This window comes from Ziziphus jujuba, chromosome 1 (assembly GCF_031755915.1).
Source record: "Ziziphus jujuba cultivar Dongzao chromosome 1, ASM3175591v1".
NCBI classification, from domain to species: Eukaryota; Viridiplantae; Streptophyta; class Magnoliopsida; order Rosales; family Rhamnaceae; genus Ziziphus; species Ziziphus jujuba.
The window spans coordinates 37,094,483-37,113,160 of NC_083379.1; the positions used below are offsets into that span (position 1 = coordinate 37,094,483).

The 18,678-nt window shown below is 35.8% G+C and overlaps 1 pseudogene; it reads right to left on the reverse strand.

Moving 5' to 3' along the window:
* Positions 1-648: 648 nt before the first annotated feature.
* On the reverse strand, positions 649-11,730 carry LOC132800412 (probable terpene synthase 2; annotated as a pseudogene).
* Between the last annotated feature and the right edge of the window lie 6,948 nt (positions 11,731-18,678).

Below are 18,678 nucleotides of genomic sequence, written 5' to 3' on the forward strand. Positions count from 1 at the left end.
TAAAAATAAAAAAATTTATTAATTTTCTTATTAAACATTTTATTATTCTTCTTTTTTTTTTATAAATTGAAAAAAACTAATCAATTTTTTCAAATTTTAAATTTTTTATTAGTTAATTTGAGAATATTAAATTAATGTAAAATAAATTGTAATTTAACAATCTAATGAGAAACCTCTTAAATTTAAGGTTTCAATGTACAATTTGCTAAAGTATAGAGTACTAAAATATAGATTAAAATTTTGAATTAAAAGTTGTGAGGAAAAAAAAAAAATGTAACGTTGCAACAAAAAGAAATTTTTTTGATGTAAAACTCCGGAAAGTAGAAATTAATTAATTAGAGTTTTGTCTCAAAGCTTGTGGCCAAGCACGTCATCCGTCAGCCTACAATTGAAACATGAAACTTGCAAGATCTTAGGCCATTCTGAAATCCAGTCAAAGCCCTCCTTGGTTACACTATCTCCCATGCAAAGGAAAGATATGATTTTAAGCATCGAGAAGCCACAGCTTCGTAGTCCGATTGCCAGATATTCCTCCAGTGTGGGTGTGTAATTGTTAGAGAACTATATGGATTCAACCATGTAGACTCGGACTAGTTTTTTCATCTATATATATGCATAGTCATAAGAAATTATCGAAAGTATCAAATTTCAGATATCAACCTAGGAGAAAATTGCACAAATTAATAAAGAAAAATGTAATTTCAGTAGCCGAGATCAATTTTCATGCTTATAGTAGCGACTTAATTACTTCTTCCATGGCAAAGTCTACTCGGTATTTTCTTCCTTCCTTGGTCATCACCTCCTTGATTTCTTTGTACACATTTAAGAGTTCCTTGTAACAATATTTGATATAGTTTGGTAGCTGATCCATGCTGCTCAAATCCCATCTGAACGAACCAGATTAAATATATAGCAAAATAACTTCATATCTATAGAATTGAATATATCTAAGTAATTTAGATAACCCAATTTCTAAGGCAAGCAATTTTATATATTACTTCTTTACCTTTCAATTGCATCCGTGAAGAGTAGGAGCTCATCATGTGTTCCATGAACGTCATATATATCATCAATTATTGAAGACATGGCAAGTACATTGGTCAACATTTTTCTAGCAAGAGAGTATTGGGCCTCATAATATGGTCTCAAACTCAAAAAGTAACCCTCTACTCTCCGGTCTCATGCAAAAGGTAGCTTTGTTACAAAGTCCAAATCTTTTCACCATCTATGTCATTAATTAATAATTATAAACTAACTAGAAATCCCATTTTAATTAGCCAAATCTAGTTATCAGCTGATAATATATCCAAAAAATAATAATAATCATAATCATAGTCATAAAATTAAGGATTTAATTACTTTGTTTTATGGGCAAGTTCTTTCTGGTGCATTCTTTGCAAAATGTTGAAATCCATCTTGGCAAGGGTTAGCAGAGCTTCACTACGCAAAGGTTTTGTTGGTAGAGAGAAATGAAGTGTCTTGCCTCGGCCCCTAGGATGGCTTTTCAAATGGGCTGCTTTATGGCCTGCTTGATCTGTGCAGCAAGAGGAGGACTTAAATTGGTTGTTGTCAATCTCAAGGATGATGATGAATGTAACACCCCGTCCCAAATCGCACCGGAATCCGTGCACGTTGACTGAGGTTGACTGTTGACCGTTGATCCAAGGGGGTCAAAAGTTGACTTTTTGACTCGGTGGGAATTTCGAGTTGACCAGGGTACCGTGGCGAAGTGCACGATGCCCCGAGTTCGTAGACTAGTAGCACGTCGAAAACGGAGCTACGGTTTGAAAGTTATGGATGAAACAAGTTGCGGTCTTAACTGTCCAAGGAGTGCCGGGGTTGACTTTTTGTTTATGGGGAATTGAGCTTTGACCCGTGCATGGTTGTGAAGTACTCGTCGATACGAGTTCACAGACTAGCGGCACGCTCAAAACGGACATCCGGTTAAAATGTTTTTGGGTCGGTGAACAGTGAAATGCCACGTGTCAGCTTTTGATTGGTCCATGTGGCATGAACAGTGTCACACAGGGGTTTTTATTTTGTTAAAAATCTCAGAGAAGAGAGAGAAAGAGAGAGAGAGAGAGACCGCCGGCCACCGGATTTTTCCACTGTTCCGGCCGATATACAATGCACGCGCCGGCCAGCAATGTTGCCCTCCTCATTTCCGGCAAAACCTCCAAATTTCACGGCGAACGGCCGCCGGACGCGCCCGGATCGGAGCTCCGAAGATTGGCGGTGAGTTTTACCCCTCCACCGCCGGCCACCGCAAATCGACCCTTTTCCGGCCATTTTCCGGCCACACGCGCCAGCTAGCCTTCACCCTCTCCTCAAGTCCGGCCGACCCACCAAAAATCACGGCCATCGGACCACCGACGCACCGGGATCGGAGCGTTTTCCGACGAGGGGCCGTGTAACACCCCGTCCCAAATCGCACCGGAATCCGTGCACGTTGACCGAGGTTGACCGAAGGGGTCAAAAGTTGACTTTTTGACTCGGTGAGAATTTTGAGTTGACTAGGGTACCGTGGCGAAGTGCACGATGCCACGAGTTCGTAGACTGGTAGCACGTCGAAAGCGGAGCTACGGTTTGAAAGTTATGGACGAAACAAGTTGCGGTCCAAACTGTCCAAGGGGTGCCGGAGTTGACTTTTTGTTTATGGGGAATTGAGCTTTGACTAATGCATGGTTGTGAAGTGCTAGTCGATACGAGTTCACAGACTAGCGGCACGCTCAAAACGGACATCCGGTTAAAAAGTTATGGACGTTTAAAGTTTACCGGATACCGTATTATTTTAATGTTTTTGGGTCGGTGACCAGTGAAATGTCACGTGTCAGCTTCTGATTGGTCCACGTGGCATGCACAGTGTCACGCAGGGTTTTTATTTGTTAAAACTCTCGGGGAAGAGAGAGAAAGAGAGAGAGAGAGAGTCACCGGCCACCGGGGATTTTCACGTTTTCCGGCCTATTTACTGTACACGCGCCGGCCATCCAGATTGCCCACCTCATTTCCGGAAAAACCTCCAAATTTCACGGCGAACGGCCGCCGGACGCGCCCGCATCGGAGCTCCGAAGTTCGGCGGCGAGTTTTTCCCCTCCACCGCCGGCCACCGCGAATCGACCCTATTCCGGCCGATCTACAGTACACGCGCCGTACACCCATCATCATCTCCTCAAGTCCGGCCTACCCACCAAAAATCACGGCCATCGGACCACCGACGCGCCGGGATCGGAGCGTTTTCCGGCGAGGGGTCGGAAATCTTCAAACGGTGATTTCTCCGCCGTCCGACCTCCGTTTTGCTCACCGCCGGTCCCGTTGGGTTGCTCTCCTCAAGATCTACAAGACTGCAAAATTTCACAGCCAACGGCCACCGCACGCGCCGCCGCCGGCGACGGTTGCCGGTGACCGTGGCGGCCTGCCGGAAATTACTGTTCCGGCGAGTACCCGAAATTCCGGCCAGCTCCAGTCCGCTGTGTTCGACCTCCTGAACCTGAATCCGGCATCCGTTTCCGCCAATTCGCGACGGTTTGGGAGAATTGCGGAGCCGAAACCCGAAAAGCTTCCCGACGAAATTCAAACCCCGTCGGGTACGATCATCGAAAATTAAGACCGGATCTGTGATTAGCATCACTCGAGCTTCGATTCAGTATATAACTCGTAAATTCTAGATATCGTTTGTGTTTTGACCCCCCGGGTACCGGGTATTATTTACCCGAATAAAATATTAATTTATTTGACTGTCTGTGAATTTTGTTCTAGGAGCACCGGTGAGTCGTAGAATTGATCCCGTAGTGGATCGTGGGTTAATTGCGTGCTCCAGGTGAGTGACCCACCTTCAAATTTATTTTGGGGAATTTAATTTGTGAATATAATGTGTGTGATTTAAATATTTGGAATTTAATTTCTTGTGCCAAATATTTATTGGATTTATTATGGAATTATTTATGAATTTATCGGATTTAAAAAAATGTGCATTTTACAAATTATGCCATGTGAAATTATTTTATGGATTTGAGGATTTTGAAATTGGTGTGGTTTTAATGGTAAATTGGGCACGATTTGATTTTCAAATATTTCAAAGAAAATATTTGGTTATGTTGCTGATTTCAATTTTTATAAAATATGCCCATGGAATATTATGAGATTTGATTATGATATTTCAAGAATTATTTATGCTTGGAAAAATGTGGATATTTAAATTGATGGATTTGGGAGTTGGTGGATTTGAAAATCATGGAATTTATGGTATTGATTATAAAGAAATTACGGAGAATTTCCGGGTTCAAGCGGATGGATTATGCCCGCTATGCTTATGAAAAATGTGAAATTTGTTTTATAATTTAAATTTATGGATTTTATGATTTTTAGATGCACCGTGCACGTACTGGTGTTCTGATTATGTGATATGGTATATATGATATGGATATTGTGCACACGGATATGATTAGCGCGCAGGTGGGTGCGAGTAGCGCGCAGGTGATATTATGAGGGTGTCCTGTGGATGCCATCGGAGAGGGTGGCCACCCCCCTTTGGCCGGGACACCAGGTTAGCAGCGGCGCAGTGGGACGCCATGCGACCGTATGCCGGTTTCTCTCTATAACCTCCTGCCTGGCAGTACCTCGGGACGCTGGGTACTCTGGCGCCACTGGTATATAGTGGGTGCATCAAATGATTTTCAGAACTATGTTTTAAAAATAAAATGTTTTAAAGCTGTATTGGAATTAAAATTAATTATTACTGTTCGAATATTTATTTGATGTCTTGGTTTTCGGGGAATATGAATAAAAGGGTTTTGTGAAAATGTTTTAAAAGGGGAACCTTTCCAACTGAGAGAATGGTAAGGGTTTTGAGAGAAAATATTATTTCCAAATAATTATTATTTATATACCTATTACCGTGGTATTATATTGTATAGTAGTAGGGTCGCTCACTGAGATGATTAGCATCTCACACTCTTAAATTCCGTTCCTCTAGGTACCAGGTTGTCGGTGTTCATCCAGAGCGGACTTGATCTTCATCGCTGTTTTACTTCGTGAAGTACCCTGTTCTTCTTTATTGCAGTTGTACTATTTCTTTCACTCTTGTTGTATTTATCTTGCACTGGATTACTGTATTTTTGTTTTGAAGTGCTGAAATTTGTGGAACCAATTTGTAGTTTGTGGGAGGAATAAGGGGATATTTTTTAAGTGTGTTTTCAGTGCAGGTAAATTTGTGGTAAGTAAATCCCTTAGGGGAGGTGCTGCCGGATTTTCCGTTGGAAGGTTCGGTGGTATTTCCCTGGGATTAGGGCTGTCTAGGGTTCCGGAGGAGGAATTCTGGACGGGTCCTGACAGGCCGGAAATCTTCAAACGGTGATTTCTCTGCCGTCCGACCTCCGTTTTGCTCACCGCCGGTCCCGTTGGGTTGCTCTCCTCACGATCTACAAGTCTGCAAAATTTCACAGCCAACGGCCACCGCACGTGCCGCCGCCGGCGACGGTTGCCGGTGACTGTGGCGGCTCGCCGGAAAATACTGTTCCGGCGAGTACTCGAAATTCCGGCCAGCTCCAGTCCGCAGTGTTCGATCTCCTGAACCTGAATCTGGCTTCCGTTTCCGCCAATTTGCGACGGTTTGGGAGAATTGCGGAGCCGAAACTCGAAAAACTTTCCGGCGAGATTCCGACCCCGTCGGGTCCGATCACCGGAAAGTAAGACCGAATCCGTGATCCTCATCACGCGAGCTTCGATTCGGTATATAACTCGTAACCCTTTAGATGTCGCTTGGTGTTCGCTCCCCGGGTATCCATTTGCGAATTATCCGAATAAAATATTAATATTTTTGGTTTGTGCACTGTGGTTGTTTAGGTGCACGCGCGAGTAGTGGAGTTGATCCCGAGGAGGATCTTAGTTGATTTGCGTGCTCCAGGTGAGTGACCCACCTTCAAAAATTATTTTGGGCAATTAATTATATTTAATTGGTATTTAAATTGATATTTAAATTTATGCTCATGTGGTGTGGTTTATTTATGGTTTTATTGTGGTTTAATTTATTATGCATGAGCATAGTATGTTTCGGTATTATTTGTACGTGGTTTTCAGTATTGATTTTTCGGGCATAATTGGGTTTAATATTTTATGAAAATATTTGGTTAAATTTATAAATTACGCCCGTGGTATTTTTATGGTTGCATCTCGTACTTCGAGAAAATTTGTGGTTGTTGGTTAATAATGTTTCGTACCGGGTTATTAAATAAAAATATGTGGGATGGTGTTTTGTGAAAATTTGGTATACTTCCCACGGTGGTTTTTGGAAAAACGGTACGGTTGGTTACTTATGTTTATTTTTAGACGCACTCATACAGTATTGGTGTTCTGGTGTATGGTGTATGGACACGTGGTAGTGCGTGGTTATTATCTGGTTTAGCGCACGGTTTTTACTTCACCCGTGAGTTGCCATTGGACCGTGGGCAGGCAAGTTGTTATTGGCCACCGCCGCCCCCCTCCTTGGCCGGGTGATGGTTTTTTTTAGCAGTCGGTACTGTCGGGATGCCGAAGTGACCGCTGCAGGTTTCTCTCTTTAACCTCCCGCCAGTCGGTGCTCGGGACGCTGGGTATCGGAGGGCATCACCGGTATATGGTGTGGTGCGTCAGGTGTAATTGTCGGTGTAAATTGCAAATAATGGTTTAAACCCCAAAGGTGTTCAAAATTTATCTACTATAATTTATTATATTTTTATTATATATTTGGGGTATGTTTTCTATTTATTTATTGTGTATCAACTGGTTTAATCCCTTGGTTTTTGGGAGGTATGTACATTGGGTTTTGCGAAAAGGTTTTAAAAAGGGAACATTTCAAACGGAGCGATTGGTGAGAGTTTTGAGGGAAATTATTATTTTCCAACAGTAATTATTATTTATTTATTAATTGCTGGTATTTGTTCTATTCCTTAATTGCTATTACTATTATTTTTATTATCGCAAAAGGTGTTCAGTAGTTCGGGTTACTCACGGAGATGATTAGCATCTCACACTCTTAAATTCCGTTCCCTTAGGTGCAAGTGGTGGTAGACGTTCTTCTGGAGCGAACCAAGTTTTCCGCTGCTGTTGTGTTTCGAGAAGTATCTTTGTACTCTTTCATTTCAGTGTATTATTTCTTTCAGCCTTGTTGTATTTCTGTTGTTTAGCACTTCTTAAAGCTCTGTATACTATTGGGATACTTCTGTTTTTTTTTTGCACTGGACTGTTGTTGCTTTTGAGAAGTGCTGAAATTTGTGGAACAATTTGTAGTTTGTGGGAGGAATAAGGAGATGTTTATAGAAGTGTGTTTTCAGTGCAGGTAATTTGTGGTAAGTAAATCCCTTAAAGGAGGCTCTGTCGGATTTTCCGTTGGAGGGTCCGGTAGGGTTTCCCTGGGATCAGGGCTGTCTAGGATTCCGGGGAAGGAATTCTGGACGGGTCCTGACAGTATGAAAGATAAGTGGCAGTGAATGTGAGTGCTTCTTCTAGTATTTGCTCTCCATGCGCCCTCAAATGTGCTGCTTCATATAAGCTCAACATTCCCTTGGCATCACTAGCAAGGGCTTTATTGAACTTTCCTTCCTCGTTGGTGAACTTGTATACGTCTGCTTGATCACAATGTAATTATACATGATATATAATCGTGATCAATCATATCACATCCAATAGATTATATTACATAAAAATAATGTATATGTAGCTTTTAATTTCTTATAACTTAAAATGATCACTTTGTTTTTTTTTTTTTTTTTTTTTTTTAAATCATGAACAATGCTATATCGCATAGCGAAATGTCTTGATTAAACACGAAATGGATGGCAACGGTATCTCGTTACATTTGGTGATGATAAACAAATTTTCGACATAAACAAATTTTGTGAATAAATGTTATGTTGTATATATATGAATATATATATATATATATATGTTTGTTTTTTGACGATAGAAAAGAGACAAAGCGGTGTTGATAAACAAATTTAATGACATAAACAAATTTTATGACTAAATTTTATGTTATTTGTATCTATAAATATACATACATATTTATCTATATATATATATATATATTTTTAACGATAGAAAAGAGCCTAGGCGTTATGTTTGATAACAACTTTTTACCAAATTTGCTAACTTCACAAATAAAATCTTTTATGCCAAATGTTATATCTATGCTGTATAAAGTTTCGGCCACAAAATCATCTAGATGTGAAATAAAGTAATAATTTTAATTATAAATATATTTATATATAGTAATATTTAACTATGCAATGAAGTTCAGGATATTCTAGACTCAATATGTCTATTGGTGACAACGGATTACATTTTTTGACAAATGTACATATAATTGGCAGTATATTGTCACCAACAGACTAGTGGAGCCCAAGATATCATAGGCTCCTTCGCCTAATAGAATAAAATTATATATATATATATATATATATATATCATACACATGAGTTAGACTCGCATCAAAATAATATAATAATTTTAATATCAAATATTTTTTTATTAGCTTTTGAAATTTGATGTTAACATTAGCACTATTAGAATCAAATGATTAATAAATGAAATTTTAAATTTCAATTTTTAATATGATCGAATGACTAAAAAAGTATGAACTTTAATGTTAGTCTAAAAACCTGATTTAAGCTTAACTATATATATATATATATATATACACAAAGTGGCTACTGTGGATGAACTCAGGCACCATATAATGGGTGACATCCATCCATAGCTATAAGATACAAATGATCAGCAAAATCTAACAGCTATACATCATTGTTTTCCACCAAGTAGTGAGGGGCCTTCCCCACAATATCATATTCGTGTATATATATATATATATATATATCTATACCCACACACATTTGGTTGTGAACTAAGCTTTTATAACATGTGAATACTTTTGGTAAAAAAAAATTATATTTTGTTAAGTCACTAAAAAATTAATCATTATATATGAATATATATTTGTTTGTGTACAGAAGACTTTTGTACATATGTGTCTGTGATATATATGTACATATATTCTTCTTCCAGATTTACCTAAAAACAAAAAATGCATATATATACTCTTCTTTCGGAGCACATACCGCTTGATACATTGAAACCTGCTCGTCTGAGTTATCGAAACCACAGAAACACTGTATATAAGTCAAAATTGTGGATACTATTTTGAATACTGATTTTGTGAATATCTCGCAAAATTTCATAAATTTGGCCGTGAAAGTGGTAAGACAAACCCAATTGTTGGATATCATCAATCAGTTGTAGCTTTTCTGACGGATTGTCGGAAAAGGCAGCTAGCATCCTTTCCACTTCATCTTTAGGTTTTTGAACCTGTTGCTCCGTATCACTATCAACTTTCTAGAAAGTATAGTTAAAGCAACCCATACACTTTATTAGCTCTTAAAATAACAATTAATTCTCATAATTTTATTTGAAGGAAGAAATTTGGTATGCATTATGTAGACCATCACATGCATGGAACGTATATATAACACATAGAATGGATTCCACCAAAAAACAAATAGAGTGAAAAAGTAGAAGCATAATAGCATATATGTATATATAATTATATACATGCACCGGTGGTGTAGGCATAGGAGAGGAAATGGCTCCCCCCAAATGGTAGGATGAAAATTGGTGCAGCGCCAAATAACTCGGGGTGTGGAATTTGTAATCTGGGATGAACAATGAACTACTGAAAGTCTTGACATTTTTCTAAAAAAGCTTAAAGTTGGAAGGTGAACTTTCAATTTCTTTTATACTTTTTCTTCACTCCACTTTTGGATGTCCATTTGTACTTTTCTTGGATAGAATTATTGAGTTTGATTTTTTAAATAAAATTATTAAGTTTTAAATTCAAAATATTTTGGATTTCTAATTTTGATACCAAATTATAGTGTCATTTAACTCAAAAAATTGATAAAGGTTAATTTAAATTATTTTTTATACTTTTTCTCTGACAACTTCTAAGACTTAGTGAGTTGGTATAAACCTATTCCATCTGCTATTTCAATTTCTTTTATACTTTTTCTCCGCTTCTCTTTTTGGGCGTTGAATCATATTTGTTTTTGGGTAGACTTGTGGAGTTTAATTTTTTTAGGTAAAATTATTGAGTAACTCTAATACCAAATTATATTGTTATTTATTCCAAAAAGTTGATGGAAATTTAACTTTAATTTCTTTTTTATACATTTTCTCTGATAACTTTTAAAATATAATAGGTTGGTAAATCTATTTCATCTGCTATTTTCAATTTCTTTTATACTTTTTCTCCGTTTCTTTTTTGGACGTCCAACTATATTTTTTTAGATATAATTGTTGAGTTTAATTTTTTAAGTACAATTATTAAATTTTGAAGCCAAAATCTCTCATATCTCTAATTTTATACTAAAGTACATTTTCATTTATCCCAAAAAGTTGATGGACAGTTAACTTTAATTTCCTTTTTATAGTTCTTTTTTTATAACTTCTAAAACTTAGTGAGTTGGCAAATCTATTTCATTTGCTCAGGTAGTTATGGAGGTTCATAATATTTTCTTCAGGAAAGGAAAAAACCAACCAAAAAAAAAAAAAAAATTAGTGGACGATAGATTTACTTATGGCCGTCATTAAACAAATGGAATTTTTACTTTTTATTTTTTTTTGGCCTTCTCAGAGCATTTGAAAATGAAAGTAACAGACAAATGAGGTGTTTATTTCCCCTGGAAAGAAATAGGGGAAAAAAATTGATTGATTATACTGTATATATATTTTTTTAAATCGACCACCTCAACTTATATTAAGGAAAAAATAAAAAGTAGTGTTTTTCACAGTTCTAAAAAAATTATATGCAGTATTCATCTAACTAAGTTTACCAAAATATCCTCTATTTCAGTAGCATTTTGTGAGGCAAATATGCCGGGCTAACTACAGATTCCAGCCAGCCATACCCCGACTGGTGGGTTTTTCACCTTTTTTATTTTATTTAGCAAATATATATAGATGATTCAATTTAAAAATAAAAAATAAAAAATACGTTATCACCAGGGAAAAAAAAAAATCGGATGGTCCATTTCTGGACAAATTTTTTGTATATGGTAAAAATTGATTTATATGATTTCAAAATTATTTATACGATTTAATTTTTATTATGTGTTAAAAATTTGTAAAAACAACATATAAAAATAGATGATCTAGACATCATCTAATTTTATCCCCATCGGAGGGCCAGTGGCAGCTGTTGTTGAGTTTGTCATGATGCCTACAGCATCTTGTTGGCAGCCCAGTCTCCTACAGTTGGTGGATGACAGGGAAGTTGAAGAAGAAAAAGTTGAAAGACTAAAAGGTTTTAAAGTATAGATAAGAAGATCGAAGGTATTTTGAAAAAAAAATAATATTGTGTAGAATTGTAGAGAAATATTTAATGGAGCTAGGACTTCTCAAAAAAAAAAAAAAATATATATATATATATATATATATATGCAGTCCAGTCTCCTACAGTTGGTGGATGATAGGGAAGTTGAAGAAGAAAAAGTTGAAAGACTAAAAGGTTTTAAAATATAGATAAGAAGATCGAAGGTATTTTGAAAAAAATAATAATATTGTGTAGAATTGTAGAGAAATATTTAATGGAACTAGGACTTTTCAAAAAAAAAATATATATATATATATATATATGTTTTAAATGTAATTTTGTCATTTTATTGTGAGGATCCAGCTGACCATACCAGCTTTATCTTTTCCCATTGCGCTTTTGTCAATTTGCTGGTCAACGTCTCAATTTTAACATGTGCAATTTGTCTTTTTGGTGAATTTCAGCTTTAAACTCAATCATATTAACCTCTTACAACGGTGAGAATATTGTCAGCTTTAAACTCAATAATATTAACCTCTTACATCAGCCAAGAAAAACAGAAAAAAAACAAAAAAACAAAAAAAAGAAAGATTTCGGATAGCCAACTCCTTCTGAAGGATGTAACCATCGGGTTTTTTTGGTTGGTATAAAACCCTTTTTCCAGAGCCAAAAAAAAAAAAAAAAAGATGTCGGATCTTCAGGGTGTGAAATGTTCCACATCGCGAATCCATCTTTTTTAGTACAGCAACCGGAAAAAAATAATGATAAATAAAAATAAATAAAAAAATAAAAGGTGTTCGAAAAACCCTCCACCCAAAATGTCACATGGACAAAATAGAAGGAAATCAAGATAAAGGAATTGTCATTTTTATGTTTAAGTTACCATCTATAATAATAAAATGTCACTAATATATATGTATATACATATATATTTTTGGGGATCATTTTGCTATCTACAACGTTTATGCTGTTCTTTCACTACTGTTTCCTTTCTTAGTTTTAAGATAAAGATTTCACGTGCAGGGAACCTTCATCAATATATAAAGGTTTGCTGTGTATATGTAACAGCAAAACAGATATTTTTTTAAAAAATATCAATTTTGGTGCTGATCCGTGTACAGACCGTTTGCATATGGACCGTCCGTATCATAGCCGTACTATATATATATATATATATATAAAGGTCCGCGTGTAGACAAGCTAGCTAATAGTCAAATTTATTATGACCACAATTTTTATGAGTATTTTTGTAGTCCGTGGGAAATGTTTAGTGGCAAAGCCACTATTTCCTCTATGAGTTGGGAGTTTATTCACCAAAAAAATATGATTTGGAAGTGGAAAATTTGAACTATAGACACCTTTACCATGACACTCGTGTACCAATGGAGACTGGTGAAATGGGTAATCTATAAATTGTAGTTGTAACCAAATTATTGAAATTGATTATATTTACAATTTTATAAACTAGCACTTCATATGCTGTTAACATTTACACGAAAATAATTGATATAGCCTATAATTTATTGGCATTTGTTTAGGACTAACCCCTTGCATAACCAAAAAAAATCTGGATGACCGGAAAATAGAAAGCATTTTTTTTAATCATTAGGACAATTCAAATTTAAAAGAAAGGGAGGGTATGTGTCTCAAATTTACAACTGCATAGTTGAGTGTGTTAGAAGTATATCAGTTAAGAGAATTTTATTTGACAAAAATATTGTTGTTTGATGTTGGAAAATAGATAAATATATTATTATTAGGGCTGCTCAATCTGCATACCAAACTTTATTTACTAAATGATATTGACAAGTTTGATGATTGTAGCATTATTGAACAGCTATTATTAGGTATAATTATCTGTTATGATTAATTTTATCAAAAAAAATTATGACTAATTGGCATATATATATTTATTTATTTATTGTGACAAAAATTGGCCTATTTAAGTTCTTAAAATTCCAAAAGGCTATGACATTCAAAAATTGGCCTATTTAAGTTCTTAAAATTCTAAAAGGCTATGACATTGATTTAGCCAATAAAACCCAGCCCAGCCCAACAACTAAGAATAAAATAAAAGGTTTTTTCGAAAAATAGCCACCCCGTAACATGATTTTTTAAGAATAGCAAAATTTTTATTTTTTTATAAAACTAACCTACTTTTTACGTTTTTGGACGAAAATACCCTTAATGAAGATATTTTTTTCTTTTCTCCATCAAAACGCATGTGTTTTTATTTATTTATTTATTTTTGGTTGCTTTTAGTTTTCTTATTACTTTCCCTTTCGAAATAGGGCTTCTTTCAACTTTCCCTTTCAACAATTAGGGTTTCTTTCTACTTTCCCTCTTGAAAAGCTCGATCACTGTCACCACCCAGAGGTAGAGGAAAGATACACCATCATCGTAATTGATTGCTCTAGTCCAACCTCTCGTTCGCCGCCATCGTCTTCGTCGCACCGCTGTCATCTTCGTCACTCCACCGTCGTCCAACCAAGACGAGTCTTCCAAGGAAGAGATAGAGAGGTAGGCAATTGGCATAACTTAAACCTCTAGCCAATGGGTCTCGCTTTTAGTATTGTGTTTGTTATTGTTAATATTGTAACACCCTGTCCCAAAGTACAACGGAATTTTTCCAACTTTGACCGAGGCTGACCGTTGACCGTTAACCGAAGGGGTCAAAAGTTGACTTTTTGACTCGGATGGAATTCTAGGTTGACTGAGGTACCGTTATGAAGTACACGTTGGCACGAGTTCGTAAACTAGTAGCACGTTGAAAACGGAGCTACGGTTTGAAAGATATGGGCAAAACAAGATTGGGGTCCAAATTGTCCAAGGATGTTGGAGTTGACTTTTTATTTATGGGGAAATGAGCTTTGACTCATACATGGTTGTGAAGTGCTCGTCGATACGAGTCCACATACTAGCGGCACGCCTGATTTGGACATCCCGTTAAAAAGTTATAGACCTGCAAAATTTTAAGATACCGTATTATTTTAATATTAATTTTAAACGTGTAACAATGTGCCACGTGTGACTTAATAAATGTGACCATGTTTCACCATGTTAAGATGCCACATGTCAACCATGCTTAATACCATATTATTTTATTATTGTTATTTTATATAATAATATTATTTTTAATATTATTTATTTATTTTATTTTATTTTCCTTTTTTTTTTCTTTTTCTTTTTCTTTTCTTCTCCCCACGTGGGAAAAAAAAGGGGGGGGGGTGGGGGCACGGGGGGAATTTCTTTTTTTTTTTCTTCTTCTTCTTCTCCTTCTTCTTCTCCCCCCCGACGGCTCTCTCTCTCTCTCGGTCTGTGTTTTTCTTTCGGTCGGACGGCCACACGCGCCAGGCGACGGGATGGCCCACGGCCAGGCGAGCTCAGCCGTCGATTCTCGTGCCGATTGGTCGACGGACGCTTGGGGATTGGCGGTTGGCGTCCTCCCTGTTGACCGGGATTCCGGCAGCTACCGGCGGCGTGACTAGTCCTTTCCCATGGATTTGGACCCCCTGAATCCATTTCCGAGCTTGGATTGGCTCAAATCTGGCTCATTCGTGAGATATGACAAGAGACCCGTTTCAGTAGCAACTTCACGGCGGGATTCCGGCGACCTCTGGCGGTGGTGGGGCAAATTGAAGGTATATTCTTGATGTCCTTGTTATAAGCTTCGATTTGGTACCTTATTTGTGAATTGTGATTGAGTATTTTGAAAGATGCCATTTTTGGATAAAATAATATTATTTTAATGTGGTAATCTGAAAAATGTATGTGTGATGTTTAAGTAGTTGTTATTTATATTGATGATGTCCAATTGTGTTGAATTGCATAAATATGGATTGAATTAATGTTTATTAAATTTGGAAAGTTGTAGATTTTAAACTGCTGTTAAATCATTGTTAACTTTATTGGGAGGTTACTGTGAAGTTATAACAGCTAATAAAATGTATCTTTATATGCTTAATTATTTGTGGAACTGTATGTGGTTCTATTGACATTTAGTATGAATTAATTTGAAGGTTTGCGAAATTGATTATATTGAATTATTGTGGAAGAGACAAATTTTATGAAATTATGATTTAAATTTTATTATGTTGATTGATGCTAAATGAAAATTTGGTTTATTAAAGAATTCTTGATTTTTATTATTGTGATTTAATTGTATTCATTACGTATGAGCAAGGTGTTTTCATTTAATTAAGTGTATTTGGATTTTAATATTATTTTTGAGCATGATTTGGTTTTAAATATTTTGAGGAAAATATTGGTTAAGTTTGGTGGTTTCAAATTATATAATTATGTCCTTGGAATATTATTTAATTGATTTTATGATTTGGGAAAAAAATTATTTGTATATTATTATCGGTGGATTTATGCTGGTGTTATTTAAGAAAAATATGGGATGGTGAAATTGAAAAATGGTATAATTCCCAAGGTGAATTTTGGAAAAGTTTGCATATCTTTTTATAATAAATATGGTTATTTATTTTAGATGCACCCATACACGTACCGGTGTTCTATAGTTGTGGATGTGATTAGCGCACAGGTGGATGTGGATGTGATTAGTGCGCAAGTTATAATGTCTCCCGTGAGTTGCCATTGGACCGAGGGCAAGCAAGTTTTATGTAATGCACATCAGCCGCCCCCCTCCATGGCCGGGATGACGGTTTCAGCAGCGGTGCTGTCGGGACGCCAAAGCGACCGTATGTAAGTTTCTCTCTTTAACCCCCCGCTGGACGGTGCTCGGGACGCTGGATATCGGAGGGCATCACTGGTATATAGTATGGTGCATCAAGTATATTTATGTATGTATATATGTTTGTGTTCGTACATATATTTGTATGTTATATTATTTGATATTATTCTGTATATACCGCACCATACGAAGGCGGCGAACAAATGTGGTCCATGTAGAGCTAGCCCCATAATCATGTTGCCTACGAGTCCAGGGGATCGGATGGCCAATATAGGCAACCACCCTGGTTTGTATTGGTAGTAAGGTGCGGCGACAGCTGGAATCATGGATCACATAGTAGTCAGAAGGTATCGTACGTATCTCCATTACGAGCGTGCATATTTCATTTTATGCTATGAATTTTAAGATATGATTTTTATGTATTTATGTTATGTTATCTAACTGTGATTTAATTTCTTACAAATATTCTTGATCAATGTTATTTTATTATTATTACTACCATATGATACCTTCGGATAAGTATAACAGCCTATGGGTAAGAAAGATAGCCATCGGGCAAGTATAATAGTTCTCGAACAAGTGGTAGCCTTTGGGTAGGTGAGATAGCCCTTGGACAGGTGTGATTATGTGGTAATCCTCGGACAAGTTACATTAATACCAGTATCATTAAAATGTTGTTATTGTTTTATTTTTGTTGTTAATGTGATGTTGTTTTACCTTTCTTTCTATGTTATGCATTGGCATATTTTTAACGTGATATTGAAGTGTAATTGACATGTGCAACACTAAGTGGGTGGTGTGGGCGGACGAGAATCTGTGATGGTATATTTTAATTGGTTATTTACTAAATTAATTCCATTATATGCCTTTTTATATAATTTGTTATCGAAGTGCTGCCAGTTGTGGAACTTAAATTGTAGTAATGTGGGAGAAATAAGGTGGTGTATATAGAAGTGTATTTTCAGTGCAGGAAAATTATGGTAAGTCCAACCCTTAGGGGAGGTTCTGCCGGATTTTCCATTAGAGGGTCCGGTAGGGTTTTCCTGGGATCAGGGCTTGTCTAGGATTCCGGTGAGGAATTGTGGACGGGTCCTGACAAATATGGTTGGGTTTGTAATATGTATTATGCATCTGAGTAACATTTTTTTTTTCCAATTTTTAAGAGGTTGCCAAAATAATTATAAACCTTTACTTTCATTGTTTTCTAGATTTTCTTTGGCTTACTTTCTTTCCTTGATTTTTAAACCTTTGTCAATATTTAGGCAATGAAGAGCTAGTCTCTTTGGAAATATCTAAATGTTACGTGGAAACAATTTAATCCCATTTTCATATTCATCCATAAAAAAAATAAAAAAAAAATGTTACTGGAAATGGAGCAGTAACTTTGAAAGGAACTCTCTCCATTTCAGAACTCCTCTGTTTTATTTATTAATTTATTTATTTTCCTCCGTTCCTCTATTTTCTTTTATTTGTTGCCAAGTGTTTGAAAAGTAATTGAATGTTGCAGTGTAGATAGGTAATGTTACATTTACCATTTAAATATATAAATTTTGGAGAGCAGATTGAAAAATGGAATGTGATTCAAGAAGGAGAAAAAAAAAAAAGATTGAAAATTGGAATAGTATTTTTCTTATTATGAATCAGGATGTGGATAAATAATACAATATTCAATAAGTTTGATTTGTTCACGCACTTCCCCATTTATCTAATGTCCACATCTCAATGACAAATTATAATTTCTTGTTATTTTTGTTTTGTTCCTTGTTAAAGAATCTAATGGTTTCTGGCTAGTGGTATTATGGACTTCAAGTTATTGTCTTGTTGACTTGGTAACGAAATGCATCATCTAAAATCTTGTTATTGTATCTAGAATTTCTTTCAGTGATTCATTAGTTTTTCAAATTATAATCCCATTATTTTGTCTCATCTTTTGTTTCATGTACCCTGCATTTGATCAAACCACTAAGGAAATGAAATATAACTTGTAGTTTGGATTTAATTCTTGATGGTGATATTTTTGAGTGAGTGAATCTAATAAAAGATCACCTTCTGCCTTGGGGTCATTTTCTGGTTTTAGCAAGAGATTGTTTTATTCCCTGGTCAATTTTCTGCTGGAAAAGAGGTGGTTTGGTCTAGATGGTCATATATCCTGCACTGGGTGGTTAGACTGAATTTACATTTCTTTGTTAATAACCCAACCATTTTTCTTTTTACTCCCTTATCTTTCACAAATAAAAGTACAAAGCAAACAATATACAATTTGGCATTGGAATGAAAGCTTGTTTTCGTCCATGTGTATACATATATATATATATATATATATATATGTAGAAAAACTATTGTTTTGGGTTTGAGACTATAATTTAAATAAATTATACAACATCCTAAATTTTGTATTTTTCTTAGTTTTTGCAAAGGTTTGGTTTAATTTATGGCTGTTGATTAGTAGGGTCCTCATGATTGGCACCATCTTAGAACTTAGAAACTTTATTGGATCTAAATGCTAAATGTTGAAAGGAGAGAAACTTTAACAGTAGGGTTTTGAAACCAATTTTAGACTTAATAATATCTTCTACTAAAACTTAAACATCAACCAGTAGGAGGAAAAAGTCATTAAGAAACACAAATTTATAAGGAGTCACAA